Raw genomic sequence first — 13646 nt, forward strand, 5'->3', positions numbered from 1 at the left:
TGGTCATCTGTCGAATCCCCCCCCCTCCCAAACCGGTCCCCACCGCTCTTACCAGCACAGGGCACGGCTGAGTAACTCCCTCTTTATCTTTTTGTCATCCACTGATATGTTGTCGTAATTAGCTTGATCCTGTAAAGAGATGGGGAAGTGATGGGATTTTAAGTGAATGTGTTAATGACACTGCTGTTACTATTGGTATATCTGAATATTGGAAAGCATGTTTTAAGTTATTTACAATATGTTTTTGAAAATGTATCGTATGTTAGTCTCTTTTGAACAGTGTGTATGCGTTTGAATGGCAAATGATGCTCATGCTGCATTGATAACGTTTCCTCATACGAATTCAAACAATTCATTTTGCACAAAGTTTGAGCACTTTAGCTGGCATTGTTAAAAATTGCAAACACTTTTCTATAACATAAAATAATTATATATGAGATTGTGTGTTGCAACATTTGTTTGAAAAATTACATCACATCTAGAAATTCAGTCTCACATACATAAACGTACAATATAATAATATTGTATGATGCAAAACAAATGATAATGTCAGCACAGTTTTCTGAATATTGGTACTTTGAAGTTCCCACACATGTTCAAAAATGTAGAGGAATCTTGGAGATGTATACAAAGCTTACTTTGACACACTGGAATCATGGTATTTTAATACCCAAAGGTTTTTGAAGTCAAAAATAGCATGGATAATGGAGAGGGGTTTCAATGAAGATCTTCTGCAGTGTATCAAGGAAAACATCCATGGTTGGAGGCAAAGAACATTAAACGTCAAGGGTGCAACAGGGAAGTACATCAAAAAAGTACATACACATAAATTGGCCCCATAAAAGTACGTTAGTATTACCATGTTTTGGTCTTTTCTCTGGTGGAAGTACTATCATAGGTCTAATGGGGCCAGAACCCGATAACCCTATACAACTACTGTACGCCTTCACTCATTATAGTAGCCGCTCAAAATGCAATTACTTTACGCACATAAATGTGCGTAAGAGAAAAAGGTATATGGAACGTCTCCATGGATTGCAGCCAACATAATTAAACACGATTTGTTTAATACTGATAGAATGTGCAATATGGCCTGAGGTCATTAATTTCAGCTTGAGAGTCACCTTTTGGAGCAAATAATGTGCTGCTGGTGACCGTCCATGTGGGGCAGGACATCCCATGGCGAGATAGAGTTTGCTCTCTTTTTGCCACTGAGAGCTGCAATAGTGTGCTTTATTACTGGCAATGGTTACGATTACTGATGCTGGGGGAAACCTACCTAGTTGGACAAATACCTAGCAAGACACTGCCCAAGCTATGGAAAATGTATCTTGATAAAGGTCTGTCCTGTTCGTTGGTTTTCATTTAGTCACGTTCTGTTAAAGATGGAGTGCTGTACCCCCATAGCCTCTGGTCATCATTCGGAGGCAAACCTGGCCTAACCCTCTCTTCTGTAAGCTTAACCTTAAAAGAGGCTCCTTACCTTGTATTTGTTGGCTCGTGCTTGCTTCTCTTGGTACTGCGGAGCAGGGACATCTTAAGGATTTTGGGGTCCCTGGGCCAAATGTATTCTGGGGGGCCCTGTTCGGAACTGCTTTGAATTTATGCTTTAATTTCATCTCTTTCGTACAAATCCTAAATGTGTTTACAACTAATGTTCAGGGATAGTGACGTGTTTTCAGTATTATAACAGAGCAGCAATGCACTAATAATTATTGCAAATAATCTGTGACACCCTGTCATTTCTCAAATGTGAGGTCCTATTGTCACCTAAAAGAAAGTTTTTTTTATGGATGTTGTGGCAAACATTAACACATTTTTGTGCAACATGTCTGTAATAGACTCTCACACATCACCCACATTGAAAATACAGTCAAGGAAACTGGTATTTAAAATAATCTGTTTGAGAATTATTCAAGGTCAGTAGGGCAAGACTCTCAGAACAGAGCTGGCTCTAGCACCCCCTCCCCCAGAAAGGTTGGGGCAATGGGCCGGAACCCACTTTGCCTTAAAATGTCTCTGCGTGCTGAGGGCTAGAGAATGTGGATTTAAATTCTCAGACCCTAAGGCATATGCCTTGTTTTCCCCTTTTGGATCGGAGACTGTCTGTAGGGATCCCATCAGTCATATCTCAAACGTTTTTGTTTTGCATTGTTATGCTTTTGATCTGTCGAAGGACGCTCCCATCCTCTGGAACAATGTGTTTTCCTACATCCACTTAGTCCTCAATTGCGAGATACCTGGTAGACTCCGCCCCTTTACCTGCCCATTAACTATACAGGGCTAACTCTCGTTAATATAAAACAAGCTTTACATTTGTAAATCCCCTGCTCCGGAGCCAGCATTGGAATTGAAACAGATCCCACTAGAGTTCATATTAGCTTGCATTACTAAGGTACTGAGGTAGTGGGCTGGTCCCCTTGAGCTCGGTCGGCCTGCCCAAGACAACCGGTGGGGGGAATAAAGACTTCCCACGAGTTTCTGCGGCTGGAAGGCTGGCAGTTATTAGGTGTGCACCCCAATGAAACATCACTACCCTTCTGAGGACCAGAAGAGCTCTGTTGTAAACCTCATGAACATACATGTTCAGGGTTTGGGTGTTGGGTCTGTTAAAGTTCTTGATGTATATCCCGCGCCAGGCCGAGGTAGATGGGCATGCAGGGCACCTGGACTCACTTCCTGTGAGTAAGGCGAGAGTGGTGAGTAGGGAGGCATCGCCTGCTACTGCCCTGCTGTTCTCTTGACATCTCTTCCCTATCTTCTGGCAAGCGAGTTAGCGCCTCGGAGCAGGCGTGGGCTAGCCATGTCCTTGAAAACAGCAAGTCTGGGAAAGAGCCTTCTCAGGCCACTCAGGTGCCTGTGGTCTACTCACTGCTTACCAAAGCATCAAGATATTCCACAGAAAGGTTGTGGCCCGTGTGCTCTATGGAAGGCTCGCCAGCTCCTGCCTAGGACCTAGGGAGGTTACTTTGTGTTCAGCCCTGTAAGTAGCAACAAAAATATCCGAATATTGCTTTCCCTCTGATGCAGTGCACACATTTTTTTATTAATTCCCATGACTGTTTTCATTCAATATCCAGTGTATTATAACTCATATTATTTCTTTGCCAAACGTGTATTTTCTCTTGTTAGTCATATCACAAAATGCTTTCCCTGCTATATTACCCTTTTTCACGAGAACCCCAACATTAGTAACGTTTTCCAATCATAATACATTTGAGTAAATTGTGCATTACGAAGAAAAGTAGGCTGAATTTTATTTTACAAAGATTCTCTCTAAAGTTCTAACTTAAAGTTCAATTTCTTCATTATCTCCACATTAAGCATCTCAGCGTTAAACTACCTCTAACGTGAAAAGTATTACTTCCTATCCAATCTTAGCTACATTCAATCTTAAGAGGCATGTGTCTTCTCTTACACAGAATCTGCTAGTGTAGCTATTTTTGGAGGTATATATCCATATACTCTCTAGTGTGTTGATGTAAAAAGTCTATTTCTGAGATTATTAGTCTGAAGGGTAGATCCATCCACTACTTTTGGGTATTAGGTAACAGATATGGAACAGAGTACTATTCATTTGTAAAAATGTTTCGGTCCTTTCACGCGTTTCTAGTACCTTTCCAACAATACTTCAATTATCCCCTTGCATTGATATGTAATATCATCATTGAGTTCCAGATACCTGTCTTTGACAGCGCAGTGTTCTCTCATTTCTTCTCCTAAAACATGATTCCTTGAGTGTGAGTGTTTTGGGGCATGGGAGAGGGGGCTGGCATGTCCTTGATGGCTCTGCAGCAGTGGTGAACAGAAGGAGAAGTGGATGTCTCAGAGATGCAGCAAACCTCCTGCCCCAACGCCCCATTGTCTCTTCCCGTTCTTTCAGCAGCACGTTAGCCATAAGGCTTAGATCCTACAAAGTTATCTACTACCTGTTGTGAAAAAACTTAATTTGCCAAACTGACAGGGTTCTGCTCGATGCACCCTACAAACATACCAGCCATCCATCACAAGCGCCAGAGCTGAATCGGCTGAAAGCAAAGGGGCCTAAAAACAGCTAGATATGAAACTAGGGCAAAGTCTTGAGCACTGAAAGCCTAATCTCAGTAAAATCAAGGTAGGTCCCATTTTTCAAGCAAAGCCGAACCTTCAGCACTTTGCGGAGGACTCCTGTTCCAACTATGTTAGTGTGAGGTTTCGTGAGAGGTCCGATTGTGAACACTGTGGAGACAGCAGAGAGAACCATCTTCTGAATCCAGTAGGTGTTGTCCATACTGGCCTAGTTTCTCTCCAACAGAGTTTCAGTATCTTAAACTCTGCCATTTGCTCATTCTCTCACTGTCATTAATCGCTCCATGACTCCTTGATTTTGATTTGTTCCCTGTACATCTCCAGCTCCTCTTCTGCCTCTCACATTGCAATGTCAAAAGTCCTGATATTCTTCTATTGTTTTAAAAGCATCTTGTATATGCTATACGATTGGCTATAATATTACTAAACAGCATTTACCACCAAGTTACAACACATGAACCATAATCCAACAGGACACAGTAAAGAGAACTAATCTAATATATCTAACTCAACACATACCTGCTATGTATTTAGTGATGAGGGAGCACTCACCAGCAATTACCACCATTCACAAACAAACTGGACACAAAACATTGTCAACATGGGGAAGGGGTGAGAAAGAAAAATTATATAATACACTTATCTAACCATGTCTCTCCTTCATCGTCTCTCTGCTTCTCTACCCTCTGGAACAGAAACAGGAAGCACACAGGCTCTCCTAAGCCAATTTCAATGCTGCAGTGCAGCATTGTGATTGGTCTGACAGGCAGTGGTAGCCTGTGCATGTCCTCAACCCACGTTGTAATACAGCCTGGGTGGAGAACAGGCAAAGTGCGCATGACTGTTTGGCCAGCCCAATACAGCCGGACAAGCCATCATGCGCACTTACAGTGAGCCCACCACTCCTCCCCCTACTCCTCTGTGAGCACCGCCATCATGTTATCATTTTTTCCCCTTTTTACAGTGCTGAAAAGCACTGGGGCAATGATCCTTCGTCTTAGTGGAGGAGCCGCCACTGACATCACTTAATGACTCAGACCCCACACTGATGAAAGCCTCATAAATGTGTGGAAGAAGTTTCGAATGAAAGAACTACATGGATATATTTAAGGTAGACTGACCGAGTGCTAAACCGATGCCGCTAACCTAACTTACCAAGCTGTGAAAGTAGACTAAGGGTCTTATTTAGAGGTTGGCAGACTGATATTTACAAACATGGCGTATATCCAGTAGGCATATATCAAAGCACTTGAAATCTCTCTAATGGGATATCTGCCATGTTTCTGACCGAGAATCCCTTCCAGCAACTCCGAAGAAGGTCCAAAGTCTTGCACTTAAGTATTGGGTGGTGATAAATAAAATGTGTTTTTTAGGAGTGGCACATCACACACCTCTAACAGCAAGTGGTAAAACATTTCCTTTATTTTTAATACAAGATAGAATACATTTGCTTTGGATATAATACACAAGTCCCCATTATAGCTCCCTTGACCAGTAGTAGGGGAACACATTGTCTTCCTATATACATTGCAGTAGCATGGCATATAATTACCTTCTGTTACAAGTTATTTGCATATCCACTGTAGTGTAGAGAGCTTAAAACACTTCAGGTGACGGGCTGTTAATTCCTATGACCAGGATCACTTCACAAGATCAAAAAGTGACAGTAGTGGGAAACACCTGATAACCAGTTTCTCTATGGGGCCCATTATGAGTGACCTGCCCTCGAGCTATCGATACCTCAGCCATCTCTAAATCAAGGAAAAGTCGAAGGATAATGGGGAATAACATTTAGAAATCCCTGTTGAACATTCCCATCACAATCCATGCACACTTTACAACATTTTCTGCCATATTTTCCCCTGGAGTAGGCAGCACAATAGGTGTAATCCTGAGTTGGCAGATTACTCCCAGGCGTATAGCGATTTACGGGGCACTCACAATGAAGTCCGATAGTGAATTATTTGGAATCCTCTCGCTGTGACCTTTCTTTGCCTTGCTACCTCTGAAGCAAGTTGTTAACCCAGCAATCTATGTAAACTAGCCTGTAGGGTGTTACCAGTGCAATCTTCACAGCACATGTTTAGTGTGGGTCGCCTAACCACATGCTTATAACTCTCCATTCCATCTGTACATTCCTGAAAAGTGATTACTGTCTTCCTGGAAATCAGCACTATCATAAATCCCATATCAATCTAACTTCATCATGATACACATTTAAGAAATAAGTCTGGCTCGGGGGTCAGAGCGCGTGCCTCCTCTGAGGTATCCAAGTCCATCCTACCTGATTGAGTCAACAGTCAACACTCATGGTTCAGCCAAGAGTCAACACTCACTAAATTTGCTGGAAAAGAATGAAATCCAAAATAGCTATTTCATGAAATGTCTCACATCCATCTTCAAATGGTAGCCATCAGCAAAATCCTCTATCAAAGGGTGAACCTGGGTATTCACCTCCTAGGCTGTAAAAGGGGAACTTCGGGTACATTCAAGAGGATCAAGTTCACCCAGGGAACTCTGCCATTGTCTGCTCTCAAGAGAGAGCAGAAGCTTCTCCCAGCCCTGCTGAGTAGTTGGCTGAACAATCTGTCCGACCGGGAGCTGCGGTGTCTACCTTCTGACCCAGTTAGCTCCACTCTTACCCGATTCTTCATGCCTCCACACTCCACATTAATCCCAAATCTTAGCTTCCTACACTCACACCATCCTACTTTGGCATGACAGTCAATCAGAATGTTCAAACTCAACCTCTTCCCACATCTTAACCACATACACAATCAATCTTACGGGAGAGGATGTAGCCTTATGCGTAGACTGGTCGACCTCGGACCTGGGGAACCGGGTTCGGGTCTTGGCAACGACGCTCAACATCCTGTGATTCTGGGCAAATCACTTAATTTCCCCGTGCCTAACAAAAATGAATGTGTTCATCTGTAACGAATCTGGTGCTCATGTAAAGCGCTCTGATACCCGATGTCTCGGGTCTAGTTTGCGCTATATAAATCTCTAAATTTTTTTTGTATCTTACATCATCTTTCTCAGATAACATTCCTGACAGATTTAGTCATATTTCTGTGTTTTTTGTTTTATTTGGATCTTGCTACAAAAATGCCTGGCACGATGCGCCTGAGAGTCTTTTTATCAACAAACATTCCAAACCTAAATGGCCGGTGTGTTACACAAGTGCCCTGGAGGAATAGACTGAGGTGCATTTGAATCGTGTGCATTTTACCGTGGCGCGACAGTCACAGAGCAGCTGGTGAAACCTCTGGTCCCTCTGATTACCCAAAACTCTCTGTGGCACAGCTGCACCTGTGTAACTCCAAGCACCATACCAATGTGTGACAGCCAGTAGTCGAAGTGGGTAAAAAAAAGTAGGGGAACTGTGGGCGGAGAATAAGAGGGCGGGAATAACCCATAGATTGGGTCAGTGGGCAGAGTCAGAGGTGTGGCAGAAAGAGAAAAATATCCCAATTTTTTGTCTTTTTTTCCCATTTCACTGAACGGTTACAGCTAATTACGTTATTTAATTTAACCAATGGATACACATGTTTATTTAATGTGTAATATGATTTATTGACATCAAAATATATTCACAAAGTGCGATACGTTTCCAATCACAGAATATCCCAAATGTCCTTAAAAGTGGAATTGCAGGCCATTTCTCTCTCAGCCGTGGAGTTTCTGTCATCAGCACTTCTCCTCCCTTTTTCCACAAGAGCAGTTCAAACATAAATGGCAAAATATTCTAGTTTACAAATGTTTTCCACATAATTATGGCTCTGCTGTAATTGCCACATAATACATCATCTGCTGCATAATCTGACGATTTTAACTAGTAAATCGTTCATAGCTCCAATGGATAAAAAGTTCCTATAAAATGTGACGTGCTGCTGTGAAGTGGAGGGTACTTTGCAAAGGTTGACTGGTCACCTTTCTCACTGCTGCAGTTGTATGTTCCACTGGTACTAATAAGGAAACATCTTTGCAGAGACTGTTATAATGTGTAAAAATGCCAAAATAATAAAGTATCAGAAAATTTACAGCACCACTAATACCAGTGTAGGATTGCAAAGCACTTTACATCATACACATTACACAGAGATAATCAATCATACGTGTGAAAATCACTGTATAGGAAATGGTACATGAGGCAAACGACTACAAGGTGTAGGAGTCACATGACAACCATACTAGTAGGCAGCATAGTTTAATAGTGATCAGTCTGGAGAAACACAAACTCAGAATTTAAAATGTAATAGCATGGTTGGTGGTTCTCTTTAATAATCAGAATTTATTTCTACCCAAATGAATCCTTTTTCTGCAACATTAGGATAATGAAAGAGTTGGGAAAAACCAACGCTCTGATTTATACCTTGCAGTTTGCATGCAGCTCTTACAAGACAGTTAAGAGCTCACTGTTCTATGTTAGGATTTGAACTTATTAACTGCAAGTAACAATAGGGTCTCTCTGACGAAAGCAGTAACCCATTGACCTATTTACATTATGTGCACATCTGAAAGAGACACGTTAGTGATAGATTCCTTACCTTAGAATATCCCCAGGCGTCAGACTGGATCCGGAAATTTTTGCGTAGCAGTACCCTTGCGCGTCGGTAGTCGTCGTCTGAGGCTCCGTGTCCGTCGTCTGTGTCGTGGGCGCCGAGATGACGTCGTCGAAGTACTTAGACGCCGCCTCCGCGTGCTGACGTCAGTTCTTCTTTTTTCCACGCCAGCAGCGCAGATCCGGAAAAAGTGGTACCTTAGTCACTTTTTGACTAAACTTTTTTGATCTTTTGATCATTCTTTTTCGAGTCTTCGACTCCGAACGGTGCCGGTAGGGATGCCAGGTTTTAAGCCCTGTGAGGATTGCGACCGGCTGATGTCGGTCACGGACCCTCACCGTCGGTGTCTCCACTGTCTCGGCGTCGACCACGACGACAAGGCCTGTTCCGACTGCCGGGCCCTTACTTCGAAGGCTAGACGGGAGCGGTCCCGTTAGCGACTCGAACTCCGTTAGTCGGCCCCGCGCCAAGAGAGGTCCCCGTCCGGACGGAGGTCGAGGGACCGGTCGCGGGAGAGGAGCCATCGGAGCTCCGGGAGTCGACATCACTCCTCAGGGTCGAAGTCGTCAGGTAAGCATAAGAAGTCGAAGAGACGTCATCGCTCTTCTGACTCCCCCCGACGCTCGCGCGACGCGGCCGGGGGTTCAGGTGGCACCGCCCACGCGGCTCCGTCGGAGTCATTTGCCGCGTCCGGCCTCATACCCTCTGGTCCCTGGGCCTAACGCGGCGCCGGATGAGATCGAGCGGTTCCTCATGGCCATGAGGTCTCTCTCTCCTCCGACGGGCTCCGCGGCGCCTTCGGACCCGTCTGGGGGTCCTAGCGGGTCTGGGGCTTTGGTCCCAACGCCGTCGGGTGCTTTGACTCTGACGCCGCCGGCGCCTTCGGGCCCGGCGCCGCTGGGCCCCGCCAGATCCGGGTCGTTGCCGGTGGACTTAACGACCTCCCTGGCCCCGACCCCTCAGGTGTCACCCCTGGCGCCGTCCTCGGGCGGCGCCGTCCCCGACGCCTCCCTCGACCCGGTTCCGGTGCTGGAGCGGCGCCGCTGGGCGCCGCTTCAGACGCCGTTCGGGGAGTTCACTTTCCATGAACCGGCCCCATCCTTTGCTAACCCTGAGTACCAGGAGATGGGTGATGAGGAGGATTGTGAGGGGTCTGCGGACCCTCTGGCACGTGAATGCCAGTCTCAAGAGGACTGGGCAGGTGAACTTGGGGAGGCCAGTGGTATAGACACTTTGCCTGAAACTGGCTTTGTCTCACCTCCGACCGTGGCTACGGAGGAGGGGGCAACCTATAGTGTGGTGTTGATGAGGGCGGCCAAGGCCTTGGACCTTGAGCTCCCCATCGCGGCCGTGAGGACTAACCTCCTTACCGAGGTCCTTAAGCCGCAGTCATGCTCAGCCGAGCCTCTGCTGCCGTTTAACGAGGCCTTGACCGACGTTCTTTTGGGCACTTGGTCCAAGCCCGCTACGGGTTCGCCCGTAGATAGGAACATGGCCAGACGCCACCGCCCGGCCCTGGGCGACCCATGTTTCCTGTCCACCCACCCCACCCCTGAGAGCCTGGTCATCCAGGCCTCCAATTCCCAGACCGCATTCCTGTCGGCTCCGCCGGACAGGGAATCCAAGGGGTACGAGCAGTACGGTAAAAAGATCTTCTCCTCCCTTAGTCTGGGACTGCGGTCTTCCAACACCGCATGCCTCTTGGGCCGCTACACCCACTCTCTGTGGGATACGGTTCCGGAAGTGCTGCCAGAGTGTCCGTTGGAGGTACAGGCCAAACTCGGCCAAGCCCTTGTGGAGGGCCGGGATGCAGCCAGATATTCTATCTGGTGTGGACTGGATACCACCGACTCACTAGGTAGAGCGATGGCAACGACGGTGGCGGTCAGACGCCACGCCTGGCTGAGGTCCGCCAACTTTTCGGCCGATGTCCAAAACACACTGATGGACATGCCGTTTGATGGCCGTCACCTTTTTGGCGACAAGGCAGACCAGGCGCTTGAGCGATGTAAGGACTCCAGGGCTACGGCCAAGTCCTTGGGCCTCTCGGCCCCGCGCCAGCAATCGGCTGCCTTTCACTCCTTTCGTGGCCACGGAAGGGGTGTACCCACACGTGCTGCCAGCCACGCTCCGCAGGGTAATACCCAACACGGTGGCGGCCGTGGAAACCGCCGTGGTGGCGGTCGGGGACAACGGCGAGGTCAGTCCACACCTTCCCCCGCAGCATCCGCCTCAAAACCCTCCTAGTCCGTGCTTTCAGGCCAATGTGATGCCAGTGGGGGGCAGGGTTTGCCATCACCTCCTCCACTGGCGCACTGTCACATCGGACAGGTGGGTGCTGCAAATTGTCCGAAGGGGCTACTCCCTCCCCTTCGAGGCGCCTCCTCCAGCCATGCCACCGCAGAACCACTGTGTATCGGGGGATCATTTGCGACTTCTGCAGGAGGAAGTTACGGCCCTCTTGGCCAAGGGGGCCATCGAGCGCGTTCCTGGGCCAGAAGTAGGGCGTGGTTGCTACTCCCACTACTTTCTGGTACCCAAGAAGGGCAAAGGGGGCCTACGCCCTATCTTGGACCTACGGAACGTCAACGGCTTCGTCCGGAAGGAGAAGTTCAAAATGCTGACACTGGCTCAGGTCTTAGCTGCCCTGGACTCAGGAGACTGGATGGTAGCGTTGGACTTGCAGGACGCTTATTTCCACATCCCCGTCCTGCCGGCCCACCGGCGCTACCTGCGGTTCACGGTTGGCCACGAGCACTTTCAGTATACCGTGCTCCCCTTCGGCCTTACCAGCGCCCCACGGGTGTTCACAAAGGTGATGGCGGTGGTCGCAGCTCAACTGCGCAGGTTAGGGGTTTCAGTCTTCCCCTACCTCAACGACTGGTTGTTGAAGGCGGGCTCGCCCCAGACAGTCGTCAGCCACCTCCAGACTACGGCAGATCTCCTGCACCAGCTGGGGTTCTCCATCAATGTGCCACTCTCAGAAGCTCCTCTTCATCGGAGCGGTTCTCGACTCGGCGCGGTTCCGGGTTTATCCACCCGAACAGCGGGTCCGGGATATTTAGGCTCTGATTCCCATCTTTCAGCCGTTATCCCGGGTCTCGGTCAGGTTGACGCTGCGGCTTCTGGGGCTGATGGCCTCCTGCATCCTACTGGTGCATCACGCCAGGTGGCGGATGCGGGCTCTGCAGTGGGACCTGAAGTTTCAGTGGGCCCAGCATCAGGGCAACCTGTCCGACCTCGTCCTGATCTCGGAGGGCACTGCGAAACAGCTGCAGTGGTGGCTCAAGGACCGCGATTGGGTCAGCGGCAGATCCCTCTCCCTTCCCCAACCGGAGCACGTAGTTGTGACGGACGCGCCCCTCCAGGGCTAGGGAGGCCACATGGGAGAGGCGGAGATCAGAGGCCTCTGGTCTTCGGCGGAGGCCCGGCTCCACATCAACCTGTTGGAGTTACGGGCGATTCGTCCAGCACTGAAGGCATTCCTCCCCTCTGTCCGGGGGAGTGTAGTGCAGGTGTTCATGGTCAACACCACCGCCATGTGGTACTGCAACAAACAGGGCGGGGTGGGGTCGTGGACCCTTTGCCAGGAGGCTCTGCGCCTCTGGCAATGGCTGGAACGCCAGAGCGTGACCCTGGTGGCTCAACACCTGGCAGGTTCTCTGAACGCCAGGGCGGACAAGCTCAGCCGTCGGTGCATGATGGATCACGAATGGCATCTGAACTCGGACGTGGAGCAAGGCCTCTTTCGGCAATGGGGAGAGCCTTGGTTAGATCTATTCGCCACCGAAGAGAACGCGCAATGTCATCAGTTCTGCACCTTGGAATTTCCAAGGCGGCAGTCGCTCGGAAACGCTTTGCGTCGCGAGTGGAGTTGTGGTCTGTTGTACGCCTTTCCGCCTATACCACTTTGTGCTGAAGAAGATCAAGCGAGACCGGGCACAAGTCATCCTTGTGGCTCCGGACTGGGCACGAAGGTACTGGTATCCAGAGCTACTCAGTATGTCCCCTGGTTCATCTGCCTCTTCAGTAGGACCTTCTGTTACAGCAGCAGGGGACGGTCCTCCACCCGAACCTGTCCAGTCTCCACCTCCATGCTTGGAGATTGAGCGGCGACATTTGAGGCCATTTGACTTGGCTCCTGAAGTCTGATTACATCATTCTGGCAGCCAGGCGTCCCTCCACAAAGTCGGTATACGCCTGTAGGTGGAATAGATTTGTGGCATGGTGCACAGCAAAGGCTGTGGATCCTCTTGCTGCCCCTCTCTCTGAGGTTCTTCTCTTCCTTCTTTCTCTTGCCCAGCAGGGCTCTGCTCTGGGCACTATCAAGGGCTACCTTTCTGCCCTTTCAGCCTTTCTGAGGCTGCCTGATCAACCTTCTTTGTTTAAGTCCCCTATTGTAAATCGTTTTCTAAAGGGCATCACACACACGTTTCCTCCTGTTCCGTTTGTGATGCCTCAGTTGGACTTGAACCTTGTTCTTACGTTTCTGATGTGCGCTCCCTTTGAGCCACTTCACAACTGTCCTCTCCACCTTATTACTCTGAAGACTGCCTTCCTGGTTGCCATCACCTCTGCCAGGAGAGTGAGCGAGCTCCAGGCCCTTTCATGTACTCCTCCTTTCCTTTCTGTCCATCCGGACAAGGTTGTGTTGCGTACTAAGCCATCTTTCCTGCCCAAGGTTGTCACAGCCTTCCACATCGGGCAGTCCATCACCTTGCCAACCTTCTTTCCGCCACCGCATCCCTCTAAAGAGGAAGAGCGGCTCCACCATCTGGACCCAAAACGTGCGCTCTCATTCTATTTGGATCGCACACGCCAGTTCCGGGTGGATGACCAACTCTTTGTTGGTTACATGGGCGCAAAGAAGGGGAAAGCTGTGCACAAGAGGACCATCTCCTGGTGGATCATCTTGTGTATCCAGGCATGTTACTCCTTGGCTAAAAAGGAGCCCCCTGTTGGATTGCAGGCTCATTCCACCCGAGCCACAGCGACTACAACTGCCCTGGGCCG

Source organism: Lissotriton helveticus, chromosome 11 (assembly GCF_964261635.1).
Source record: "Lissotriton helveticus chromosome 11, aLisHel1.1, whole genome shotgun sequence".
In the NCBI taxonomy this organism is placed as follows: Eukaryota; Metazoa; Chordata; class Amphibia; order Caudata; family Salamandridae; genus Lissotriton; species Lissotriton helveticus.